Here is a 12,556-nt window from a genome sequence, read left to right as displayed (position 1 = left end):
TGCGGCCGAGCCCCGGGTGGGCGGGGCGAGCAGGCAGGAGGGGAGGTGTGGGGCGTGTCGCATGCAGATGAGCACGGCGCGCAGAGGCTGCCGGTCTCGCTGCGCGTCGGCTGTGTGCGTCCCGCGTGCGTGTGGGAGCAGGGGCGTCGCGGGTGTGCGTGTGTTGGTGGAGGGTGCGTGGAGGCGCGTGCGGCGCGTGGTGGCGGCGAGTCGGGTGTGTGAGGTGGGCGTGTGTTGAGAGCGTGTGGTGTTTGGTGTTGTGTTTGGGGCTGTGTTTGTGAGCTCATACTTACCTGGCAGGAGAGATACCATGATCACGAAGGTGGTTTTCCCAGGGCGAGGCTTATCCATTGCACTCCGGATGTGCTGACCCCTGCGATTTCCCCAAATGTGGGAAACTCGACTGCATAATTTGTGGTAGTGGGGGACTGCGTTCGCGCTCTCCCCTGGTGTTTTCGCTGTTCAATATTAGATTGCAGGTTTAGAATAGGCTTGTGGTTATTATCTGTGACCGAGCTTTTCAGAATGCTGTCTTATGTTTATGTATTTGCTCACTTGAAGGTATTGGGTTGTTATTTGGTGCTGCACTTTATCTCTGCCTGGCCTAATTCCACTTCTACCTCACACTAGAGAGGACTGGAGTCTACCTCAGCTCAGCCTATCCCTAGCTCTGACCCTAATGTGAACCAGAACAACCCACATACCATTTTGGTTCTTGGTTACCAGTAGGTAGTATGAACTGATCCAGTCTGGGTCACCCCATATTTGAGCCCAAGGTAAGCCCATGAGTATCATAACCTGGGCTGGTCTGGGCTGCTCCTTATCATGGTGGTTGCACTCATGTGCAGGGACAGTCTCCTCCATCAGGATCTCTCTCAATACTAAATCTCGCACACAGCAGGGGCTCCATGGGCCAACCCTACTTAGTTCACCTCCTGTGCTTGCAGGAACAGTGGCCTTTTCTGACTGGCCCTCACCCTTTGCGGTTCTTATTGTTTGCTACAGCCCAGCCAAGCCTGGTCCATACCCAGACACAGCTCACACGTGGCTCAGTGGGAACAGAGGCCTAGCCTAGCCTGTCCTGCACCCCTCCTGGTTCTCACAAGTTCCAATGGGTGTTGGAGTCTAGCCCAGTGTGGGCATACCCTAGACCCAGTCCACACCCATGCTGAGGGAGACTGCATTCATATCCAGACCAGACTGCATCACCCAGTCTAGCTCCTGCGCTCACCAGTGGGACCCACAACCCAGTCAGGGTATCCCCTTAGCTTCCCAACTAGACCTGATCCCAGCCACTGATCTCGCAGATACCAGTGGTTACTCTGACCTAGCTCAGACCTTAGCTCTGACCTCTGCTGCAGCCTGTCCTTGGACAGCCAGCCCTCAGTCCCAACTCTTCCTGGCGGGTGCTGCAACCTATCCCTGCTCAGTCGGCTCTCCTCCCTGGCTCATGTAAACCAATAGGTGTGGCAGCCTAGCCCGGCATGATCCGCGCTCCATCCTTTTTTTGCACTTGACAGTGGGCTATGGTTTGCTCGACCCCGCCCATTCTGCCCCCTTCCAAAACCAACTCACATGCTTGCCAACGGATGGGGCTACCCTGCTCAGCCTGCCCAACATTCAGGCCTGGATCACGTGCTCATCAGTGGGAGCTATGACCCGCCTGAGGCCAGCTCCAGCCGAGTTCAGAACTCAAGAAGGGTACTCATTTTGTTGCATCCACTCGACCACAGTGTGGCCCCGAGGATTACAATTACAAAGTTTTCTTTAGGGGCAGTTTGACACAGCTTCAAGGGGGGCACATTTTACAACAGATGAATGAGGAAGGATTATGCATTCCTTGCTTATCTCTGCTTGCCAGTCTCTGCCTGCTCTCCTCAGGTCTGGGCTCCAACCTTGGCCCCACCTCTGACAACAAGACCCCGATCTTGAATTATCTATGGGGCCTTGGTTTATTGGGATTGGGGCAATTGGCACTAAAGGTCACAATGGCCATCGGGCCTGCAAGCTCACACAGTTTGTTAGCCAAGAAAGTAAAGCAGTGGGGCCTGGCGGCGTGGCCTAGCGGATAAGTCCTCGCCTTGACGACGCCGGGATCCCATATGGGCGCCGGTTCTAATCCCGGTGGCCCCGATTCCCATCCAGCTCCCTGCTTGTAGCCTGGGAAAGCAGTTGAGGATGGCCTGCACCTGCATGGGACACCTGGAGGAAGTTCCTGGCTCCTGGCTTCGGATCGGCACAGCACCGGCCGTTGCGGTCACTCAGGGAGTGAATCATCGGACAGAAGATCTTCCTCTCTGTCTCTCCTCCTCTCTGTATATCTGACTTTGCAATAAAAAAAACTAGTAAAAATAAAAATATAATAATAATAATAATAAAGTAAAGCAAGAGTTATAAAGGCAAAAAGAATTGCAGTTAACAATGAGCCATGTTTGCTCCATTTTGATTTCAACTCTACAATGCACAAGCGGGTGCTTCCAAAGATAATTCTGCAAATTGTTTCACCTTAAGGCAGGGCATTATCCATTCTGACGTTGCAGCCAAGAATTCCTCAGTAGACAACACATATTATTCAGTAATACACTGCTACTGCAATTCTCATTCTGCAACTTATCAGTTCGAGGAGAAAATATATCACAGAAGGGAAAAGATAAATATCAGAAACAGAAAAACTACAAATATAAATTCCCACTACAACTACGGACTCAATAACCCTAAGTTGTGTGAAAGCATGTATTACGATGTCAGTACAGACATTCTTGAGCTCTTCCAGCCAAAGGGCTGTCAGAGCATGCATTGTTTTTTTTTTTTTAAGATTTATTCAGTTTATTACAAAGTCAGATATACAGACAGGAGGAGAGACAGAGAGGAAGAGCTTCCGTCCGATGATTCACTCCCCCAGTGAGCCGCAACGGCCGGTGCTGTGCCGATCCGAAGCCGGGAACCAGGAACCTCCTCCGGGTCTCCCACGCGGGTGCAGGGTCCCAAGGCTTTGGGCCGTCCTCGACTGCTTTCCCAGGCCACAAGCAGGGAGCTGGATGGGAAGTGGAGCTGCCGGGATTAGAACCGGCGCCCATATGGGATCCTGGGGTTTTCAAGGCGAGGACTTTAGCCGCTAGGCCACACCGCCGGGCCCAGAGCATGCATTGGTAAAGGCCCACTCACCAAGACATTATCAGCAACATTAACTCCCAAGCTCACATTGGTTGTAAAAACCATCTCGCAGGGGCAAACAACAATGCCTCAATGGATTACAGACTCTTAGCAGGGTGGTTGGGTGTCCTTGCAAAGGGAGGTGGAATTGCATTCAGGCGGTTGTGGAGACATCCGCCGGGTCTTGCCGTGTAGCAGGAAGCTCCCCCGGGGCCCTGCCAAACAGGGGAGCTGTTCTCTTCACCCTTTTGTGTCGTCCACACCTACTGCGTGGACCCCAGCAATGACCCACCTGGGAAGTTTCCCAGGTTCGCCCGTTCAGGCCACTCCCAGACCCAGATCTCATGCATGCCAGTGGGTGTTTGGCCCTTACCTGGCATGGCCTGCCCTATCTGCCCCAGCCTTTGTATGAGCTGGTGTAGCCCGACCTGCTCCAAACCTGCTTTAGGATGCTTACGTAGGTGCTGCAACCTGGACCTGCCCCACTTGTTCCCAGCCCCAGTACCGGTGAGCATCAGTGAGTTCCACGGTCATGCCTAGCTCACCATCCCAATTCTCAAGCTAACCAGCAGAACTTGTAGTTCCATAGGGTTGGGCCCACATATCCCCCACGGAATCCACCCCTGCCTGGACCTGGTTCTCTTGCATGCTAGTTGGTGCCATGGTCCAGTCTAATGTGACTCATCCCCTGATCTGATACCCACTGTCAGGTACTGGGATGTAGCCTGCCAGAGAGGCCCCCAGCCATAGCTTGTATGTGCGCTGGCATGTGGTGGTCAGCCATACTCCATGCTAACAGGCTCAACCCGGGACTTCCATGTGGGTTGGTGCACGGGTCTTATCCAAAAATATCTTCAGGTCTCTACTCTCCAAACCACCAGGTCTCAGTCCCCTCACTTACCTGCAAGTACAGTTTCTGCAAATACACCTGTCATTGGATGTCCCTCAGGATTCATTCCTCGCCTACACATACTGTGGCTTTATCCATGAGTATTTCTAGGCAATGACTGCATACTCCAAGACCCCAGAGCTTGCTGGAGGGCTGCCAGTGCGCAGAGCCCGGGGCTGGTTGGCGTTCTGACTACCCACAAGCCCAGGACCCTCCCACCACCTGGCAGTGTTGTATGGGGAGCAGGATCCCCACCCAACACAGGTACTCTACTCTCAGCCACAGCCAGGCGGCTGGGGGACCCAGATACCCATGTCATGCTGCGGCTCAGACCTACCTGGACTCTGCCCACCAACATTCTTAAATCCCTTCAATAGAGTTAGTTATTTTAGTTCTGGGGACTGTTATTTACTTTTGTCGCAATCAAACATTTCAAGACCATTCCCCAAATCATGCAAATAAATGACAGATTTTATTGCAACCACTTCAAGACTATTCTAGTTTTGTACTAATTCTTGCTTCCTTGTGAAGTCTTTGTATAGTCTAGAGGCAAATCACGCAAATGCAGACCATGACGCATCATCAATATGCAGTCAATGTAACCATGCTTCAGACTACAGGGACGGGGGAGATGAAGGAGCCGAGTGCACCGGTGGACGAGGAGGCTGGTCACAAGCCAGGAAAACCTGGGTTTGTGAGTAACCCTGAACATCAAATAACAGACTCCTGGCGCTAGCTCTCCTTCCTGCCTCGCTCTGGATAAGGATAACAAAAGAGAGCATCCCTAGCCCTACTGCTATACTTTCTTCTTGCTTTCCTTGCATTTTACAGAATGAACCAAAGCATACCAAAACCCTGTACTGGTGTCTTACTTTTTCAATTGCAGCTAATATAAGAAAAACTATTCTAAGGACTGCTAAGATAAAGATTAAAGAGACTGTACCACACATGGGTTGTTTTGGGGTGTAAAAGTCTGTGTATTCTTAGCCAAAGGGTGTCCTCCTGAAAGCATGGATGATGGCCGTAGTGTAAATGAAGAAAACCATTTCTCCATTCAGTATCTTCTCATGCTTTCGTGGCACCAATCCTGCCACTCCCTGGGTACTCCCTGGGTGATAGGGGTAGGGTATGGGGTAGGCATATATGCCTTTATACGGGCATCCTGGGACAGGTGCTGCTGCCCCTCCATTCTGCCTCCTGGGTAATTCTGTCACCTCTGGTTTTCTGAGCTGAGATTCATTCCCTTTGGCAGAGAGACCTTGTAAGTTTCCGGCACAGACTTTGCTCCCTCTCCAACACAGTCAAGGCGTTGTCCACCGCGTGCACCTGCCCCGGAAAGCCAGAAACCGGCCGCGGAGCCCTAAATCGGGACGCCTCGTGGGGCTGGGCTGCCTCGCCGGGCTGTGGCTCCCCCGGGGACGAGGCCCGCCAGAGAGGCTGAGGAAGTCAAGCTCCGTTGAGATCTCAGGCTATAAAAGATTGTTCACTGAGAACAGAAAAATCGGAAGAAAACCTCCGGGGGTCCTCTCTGAACTTGAACTTCTTCCCTTGCCCCTCCCAGTTTCCCGTCGAGAGCTGAGGGGACGTCCCGGTCCGGGGCGTGTCGCATGCAGATGAGCACGGCGCGCAGAGGCTGCCGGTCTCGCTGCGCGTCGGCTGTGTGCGCCCCGCGTGCGTGTGGGAGCAGGGGCGTCGCGGGTGTGCGTGTGTTGGTGGAGGGTGCGTGGAGGCGCGTGCGGCGCGTGGTGGCGGCGAGTCGTGTGTGTGAGGTGGGCGTGCGTTGAGAGCGTGTGGTGTTTGGTGTTGTGTTTGGGGCTGTGTTTGTGAGCTCATACTTACCTGGCAGGGGAGATACCATGATCACGAAGGTGGTTTTCCCAGGGCGAGGCTTATCCATTGCACTCCGGATGTGCTGACCCCTGCGATTTCCCCAAATGTGGGAAACTCGACTGCATAATTTGTGGTAGTGGGGGACTGCGTTCGCGCTCTCCCCTGATATTTGGTGTGTTTAAGGTTAGAACTGATCACGTTACTGCGTTTTGGACTGTTACAGTTGCACGAACATGTATTGAAGTTTTCTTATCTACGGTAACAAGACGTGCTGCCGTTTTCCAACTCGCTTCTGCTGTGCTGTAGTTCTAATGCTCAGGTTTTTCATCTGTTTCTGTAAAAAAAGCAGCCCACCTGCTCTGGTTTCGTGCTTTCTCACGTTGGTCCGGGGGCCGAGTTACAGTTCGACCTTGGATTGGTTGGTGGTTCAGGTAGCTTAGCTCAGCCACTCCAGCCCCTGGTCCCGGCCCTAACCTGTGCTCTACATGTTGCTGTCAGTCCTGCACTCGGTCCTGATCCTTACATCTGACAGTAGTTTTTATCTGCTGCTCCAGCTTGATCTTCCCCCACTCCCCCGTCCTGATTCACACACGTTCAACGGGGGACAACATCCTGGGCTGCTCCCAGCCCTGCTTCTTGCACTCACCTGCACCGACGGTGTCTTAACAGATGACTTCCCCAAGCTCCTCTCTCAGGCTTCCTCTCAGTGGCAGAAATCATGCACACTGTGGGTCCTTGGCACAGACGGACTTCATCTGCCTCACCATCCTGTTCTGGCAGCAACAGTGGCCTGGCCCATCCGGCCCGCACCCATTCCCCTTCTTGCTCCTGGATGGATGCTGCAGGTCCAGCCACACCTGGCCCTCTCCCAGGAACAGCTCTAGCGTGCTTTGGCGGGGTCCGAGACCTATCCCAGCCTTTCACCCACCCTGCCTCTTACGAGCACCTGTGGGTGCCGGCGTCTAGTCCATTTTGGCACACCCCAGACGCAGTCCACATTCATGACGAGGGACACTGCAGTTCATGTCCAGCCCAGATCTCCACCCCCCCTTCCGGAACTCTCACTCACCAGTGGGAACCACAACGCAGCCGGGGCGTCCTCTTAGCTCCCCATCCAGGCTTGTTCCCGACCACACATCTTGCATGTGGCCAGTGGTTGCTCTGAAACAGCTCTGCATAGCCCCGTTTGGGCTTTGCCATCATGTCCCAGCCTGGCCTACCCGGCCCTGCCCACCTCTCCCACCCCCCACCCCCAGGCCCAACTCCCCAGAGCTGGTGGCTGCTGCACACTAGCCCTGCCCAATCCACTCCCATCCCTGCAGATCAGTAGGTGTGCTAGCCTAGCCTGGCATGCCCCGCAATCCAGCATGGCTCCTGCACATGCCAGGGGGCCAAGGTGGGCCCGGTCAGGCCCGGTCCACCTGCCTCCAGAACCAACCCGCACAGTTGCCGACGGGTGGAGCTACCTTGTCCTCACTGACCAACACCCGGGTCTGAATCACATGCGCACCTGCGGGAGCTGTGTCCCACCATGGTGGGGGAATGTCCCAGCTCCCCCACCAGACCCACTCTCTGTCCTAGATCTCATATGTGCTGGTAGGCGCTAGGCCCTTACCCGGCAGTCATCCCCCTCCATCCCAGCCTTCGTATGAGCTGGCGGATGTTGTGGCCCAGCCCGCGCCATACCCAATTTTGGGTGCTCTGTGGGTGCTGCAGCCTGGACCAACTTACCCTGTTCTCAACCCCAGTACCCACGAGCATCGCCACCCCCGGCTCCCAAGCAGACCAGCGGAGAGGGCAGCTCCACGGGGTGAGCCTACGGATCCCCCAGAGAATCTGCACCCCGGCCTGGTTCTCTGACATGCCTGTTAGTGGCATGGCCCAGCCTAACACTACCCATCTCGTGTTGCGACTCTCACTGGCAGATATTGTGATGTAGTCCTGCCCTTCCAGGTGGCCAGCCCCCATCCCCCGACCTAGCTTTCTTGTGCGCTGGTGAGTGGTGGTGGGGGTGATCTATGCTAATTAGCCCAGCTCAGGTCTCTCCCCCACGTGGGCTGGTGTGTCAGTCTGACCCATAAAGGTCCTCCTCCAACTCCAACCTCCAGAACTCTCGGTCTCAGTCCCCTCGCTTACCTGCAAGTACAGTGACCTTGTGGACGGGAGTCCCTCAGAAGTCATCCCTCAGCCGCAACACACTCTCGCAACGGTCCTCCCTCCCCCACATCCCCCTTTTTCTGACCCATCCACAGTCCCTGCACCAGGGAGTGCAAGGGTTCCCCAGCACAGCCTTGCGACGGTTCAGAGCACGAGGAGTGGCACCAGCTTGCAGCGACTAGTGTCCCTTGCCATAACGCAGTAAGTCCCCACAGACGGACAGACGGACAGACTTTAGGTAGCACCGCTGCTTCTTTCCCGAGTGGCTCAGCAACGGAACGGCAGTCAGCCCGTGCCTTTGCCCAGGCCCTGCGCGGCCGGGCGGGCAGCGGGGTCTGGCCCGGAGGTCCCAGGTGCGCGAGCGCGGGCGGTGCGGCCGAGCCCCGGGTGGGCGGGGCGAGCAGGCAGGAGGGGAGGTGTGGGGCGTGTCGCATGCAGATGAGCACGGCGCGCAGAGGCTGCCGGTCTCGCTGCGCGTCGGCTGTGTGCGTCCCGCGTGCGTGTGGGAGCAGGGGCGTCGCGGGTGTGCGTGTGTTGGTGGAGGGTGCGTGGAGGCGCGTGCGGCGCGTGGTGGCGGCGAGTCGTGTGTGTGAGGTGGGCGTGTGTTGAGAGCGTGTGGTGTTTGGTGTTGTGTTTGGGGCTGTGTCTGTGAGCTCATACTTACCTGGCAGGGGAGATACCATGATCACGAAGGTGGTTTTCCCAGGGCGAGGCTTATCCATTGCACTCCGGATGTGCTGACCCCTGCGATTTCCCCAAATGTGGGAAACTCGACTGCATAATTTGTGGTAGTGGGGGACTGCGTTCGCGCTCTCCCCTGATGTTTTTAGTGTCTGCAAAATTACGTTATCGATGGAAGTTGTTCTGACAGGTACACACGAGGCTGCTTTTCGTGGGATTAACTGTAGGGTATCCTATACCAGGTGTTTACCTTATATGATGTTATGTATAATATGTTATGTTTTGAATGTTGCATGTAAATTAAGTTGAAGTATAAGGTGAGGTGGTCACAGAAGGTGGCTGGGAACTCGCATTTACTTTTAACATATTGGTTATTCGTTACTATGTCAATTAACTCCATAATGATGTAAATTTTCGCTGATGGTATGTTGGAGCTTTCAATTGACTGGGATAATACTCTGCTGGCTCTGTCTTCAGAACAGAGAGGGTATACCTAAGAAGCCGTTGAACTTGACTGGACAATAAGATGCTGGACTCTATGTTTGGTATATGCTTGCAATGGGGGAATCTCAACTGAACTTGAGCTGTGGTTATGCAACAAGGTGGAGGAATCCACCATGGTGGGAGGGTTTGGGGAGGGGTGGGGAGAACCCAAGTATCTATGTAACTGTGTCACAGTAATTAATGTAATTAATGAAGTTAAATTAAAAAAATTAAAAAAAAAAAAGCTCCATGGTTTTGGCTTGGCAAAGCATTTGAGGGCGGTCGAATTCACCGGCATCCTGCACCGGCGTGGCAGACCCGGGTTCCCGGCTCACCGGCCGTTGCGGCTCACTTGGGGAGTATTTATCGGACGGGAAGATCAGCTTCTCTCCGCTGTTTTCCGATGAAAACGAGTGAAAAATATAAAACCATCTTTTTTTTTTTGCTACTAACCATGTGGCCTTCTTTCGCCACAGCACAGCACATCCTGGTGCTCCCGCTTCTAACCAACAAGAGGCTTTTTGCATGATTACCTCTATATACTGTCGCAGACGTCCAAAAACGAATAAGGCTGAAACTCGCCTAGTTTTCTACCAACAGCTTCTGAAAGAGTTTCTTAAGCCGCAAAACAGACTACAACCATTATTAACTCTGCTACTCCTAAATAACCATCTGCTTTTATATACGAAAGAAACATCAGGGGAGAGCGCGAACGCAGTCCCCCACTACCACAAATTATGCAGTCGAGTTTCCCACATTTGGGGAAATCGCAGGGGTCAGCACATCCGGAGTGCAATGGATAAGCCTCGCCCTGGGAAAACCACCTTCGTGATCATGGTATCTCCCCTGCCAGGTAAGTATGAGCTCACAGACACAGCCCCAAACACAACACCAAACACCACACGCTCTCAACACACGCCCACCTCACACACACGACTCGCCGCCACCACGCGCCGCACGCGCCTCCACGCACCCTCCACCAACACACGCACATCCGCGACGCCCCTGCTCCCACACGCACGCGGGGCGCACACAGCCGACGCGCAGCGAGACCGGCAGCCTCTGCGCGCCGTGCTCATCTGCATGCGGCACGCCCCGGACCGGGACGTCCCCGAGCTGCGCTCCAGGTCGCCGTCGCCGTCCCGGTCCCGTGCTCAGCACGCTAAGCCGGGGCTCTGGACCGGCCTCTGTGGCGCGGGGCTGGGCCCTGGAGGGGACGCCCGCCGTGTCCCCGCCGCCCGGCAAGGACGGACCAGGCCGGCTCACCGTTCCGACTTCGTGTCACCCCCGTCCCGGGACGTGCGGCAGGCCGGGTCGCGGGTTTGAGGCCGAGCCCTGGTGCCCACGGGCGGGCGGGCGGGCGGGCGTCTGCCAAGGCTTTCCGTCCCCAGCCGAGGGCCCCGGGTCGGCGGGGAGCGCGCTCGTTCCCGGCAGAACCGGAGGTCTGGCACTGAGGAGAGGCCAGCCCTCCTCCTGTCGGGGTGTTTGTGTAGTGACAGGGAAAGGCAACAGGCCATGGATGGGACCAGGCGGATGCCCGGAACATTTGGGGGTTGAGGGCTTCGTGCTTTCATTTGTTATTGATGGGAAAGGCAAACAGAGACTGACACGGGAACAAAGTCTCCACTTGAGGCTTTGCTCCCCAATTTCCCCCAGGATCTGGGGGCTCCCCCCAGCTGGGGGCCAGGGAGTGGAACCTGCGCCTGTGGCCTTCCAAGGAGCCCGTCGGCGGCAGCGGCCACTGAGGCGGGCCTGGGTAGGAGTCAGGAAGAGCGTCTCCTGGTCGGACGCTGGAGCTTCTCTTGCTGCCCGTCGCAGGCACGGGAGGCCCCGCGGTGGAGTGGCCCGGAGAGTCCAACCACCACAGTGAACCCCTCACCATCTCTCTGAGGTTTCTGTTAAAAATTAACAAACTGTAATTAAATGAGAGGCAAGGCGACTGGCCGACTGAACTGACACCCCTTACCATAGTGCGGCCCCGAACAGCACATTTACAGAGTTTTTAAAGGGCCAGTTTACAACGGCTTGAGTAGTGTAGCAGGAGAGCAGGGAGGCATTTGTGTTCCCTGCCTGTGCCAGCTGGGCATCCCGTGCCCGACTCCCTTCCGGTCCCGCAGTCTAGATAACCAGAGTCAGGTCTTGGCAACATCCGTGACATAACCAGAGTTGACATAACCGAATCCCTGGGATCCATTCTTGTTGAAGGTCACGTAGGGGGCTCGGCTTGCACAGTCTCACTCAGTTTCATAGCCAGGCAAGCAAAGCAGGAGTTACAAAAGGGAGACGTATTGCACTTAGCAACGAGCCATGCTTACTCCATTTTAATTTTAATTCTACAACGCACATACACACACACACGAGGGGAATGAGTGCTTTTCTCAGGCCACCAGCAAGGAGCTGAATCACAAGTGGAGCAGCCCGGAATAGAACCGGTGCCAATATGGGATGCCGACACCACAGGTGTAGGCTTAACCTGCCATCCCTCAACCTCTCCCCTGCTTAGTATTATTATTATTTTTTTTAATTTGAAAGGCAGCGTGATAGAATCTCTCCGCAGGACAGCCAGAGAGTGTGCACTAGGATAGCTCTTCCTTCTGCTGGTTCACTCCCCAGGCCTCCCAGCGGAGTCTCCCATGTGTTTGGCAGGCGCTTCTGCACCAAGTTCAGAGAACTGGGGGTGGCCCCTCCCTGAACGAGGCGCTTTTGCAATGGCCGTCCCTCGTGGCTGCACCTGCTGCACCACCCCTGCTCCTTCTGCTGCCTTGATGGAGACCCCTGATACCTCGCAAGGGGGTTGGCATGAAAAACCAGACGAGATGTGGGCGTGGCACACGCACCCTGAGGTTTCAAGGGGGTGGATGGGGGAGCGTCCAGGAGCGGGTGGGATCTAAAAGAGCGTCCTGGAGAACGTGCAGGGTGGGTGCCTGGAAGCCCACCTGTGTGGGCTGCAAGTGTTCTGAGGGTCGTTCTTGCTGTATGTGCATCATGCCGACAGAGCTTTGGTCTGCAGACGTGAGAAGTTCAAGGAGAGGGTGCCGCGGCCAGCAGCACAGGCGGAGGGAGGGCTGCGAGGGGGGAAAGACACAGATTGCGCATCCGCCAGTCGTGCTGGCTCCGGGTCGGGGTGGAAGGAGATGGCTTTGGCAAGATGCTTTGAGCCACTCTGCGGAGCACAGCATGGTCCAGGTGGCGGTCCCGCAGGTAGAAGATGATTCTGCAGGAAAAACCAACGGAAGACTTGCTGGGGGAGCCTGTTGTCAACCTTCACAGGCGGGAGGCAGCGGGGACATGGCGAGAGGAGACAGTGCTGGGGGGCCAGGCCCTGGGAGCTGATCTCAGGGACGGGGAGGGAAGCGGCGGGGT

General features: G+C 55.5%; 4 non-coding genes across 4 annotated transcripts; 3 read left to right on the top strand and 1 right to left on the bottom strand.

The window, feature by feature from the left end:
* Positions 1–285: 285 nt before the first annotated feature.
* LOC131480712 (U1 spliceosomal RNA) lies at positions 286–449 on the top strand. The gene has a single exon (XR_009245762.1). It is a non-coding gene; the product is annotated as a U1 spliceosomal RNA (small nuclear RNA).
* A 5,424-nt stretch (positions 450–5,873) lies between these two features.
* On the top strand, positions 5,874–6,037 carry LOC118759383 (U1 spliceosomal RNA). Its single transcript, XR_004996173.1, has one exon. It is a non-coding gene; the product is annotated as a U1 spliceosomal RNA (small nuclear RNA).
* A 2,648-nt stretch (positions 6,038–8,685) lies between these two features.
* LOC131480710 (U1 spliceosomal RNA) lies at positions 8,686–8,849 on the top strand. The gene has a single exon (XR_009245760.1). It is a non-coding gene; the product is annotated as a U1 spliceosomal RNA (small nuclear RNA).
* Positions 8,850–9,890: 1,041 nt separating this feature from the next.
* Positions 9,891–10,054, bottom strand: LOC131480709 (U1 spliceosomal RNA). The gene has a single exon (XR_009245759.1). It is a non-coding gene; the product is annotated as a U1 spliceosomal RNA (small nuclear RNA).
* Positions 10,055–12,556: the final 2,502 nt, after the last annotated feature.

This window comes from Ochotona princeps, chromosome 6 (assembly GCF_030435755.1).
Source record: "Ochotona princeps isolate mOchPri1 chromosome 6, mOchPri1.hap1, whole genome shotgun sequence".
Classification (NCBI taxonomy): domain Eukaryota; kingdom Metazoa; phylum Chordata; class Mammalia; order Lagomorpha; family Ochotonidae; genus Ochotona; species Ochotona princeps.
This window is presented reverse-complemented; position numbering and strand designations above follow the sequence as displayed.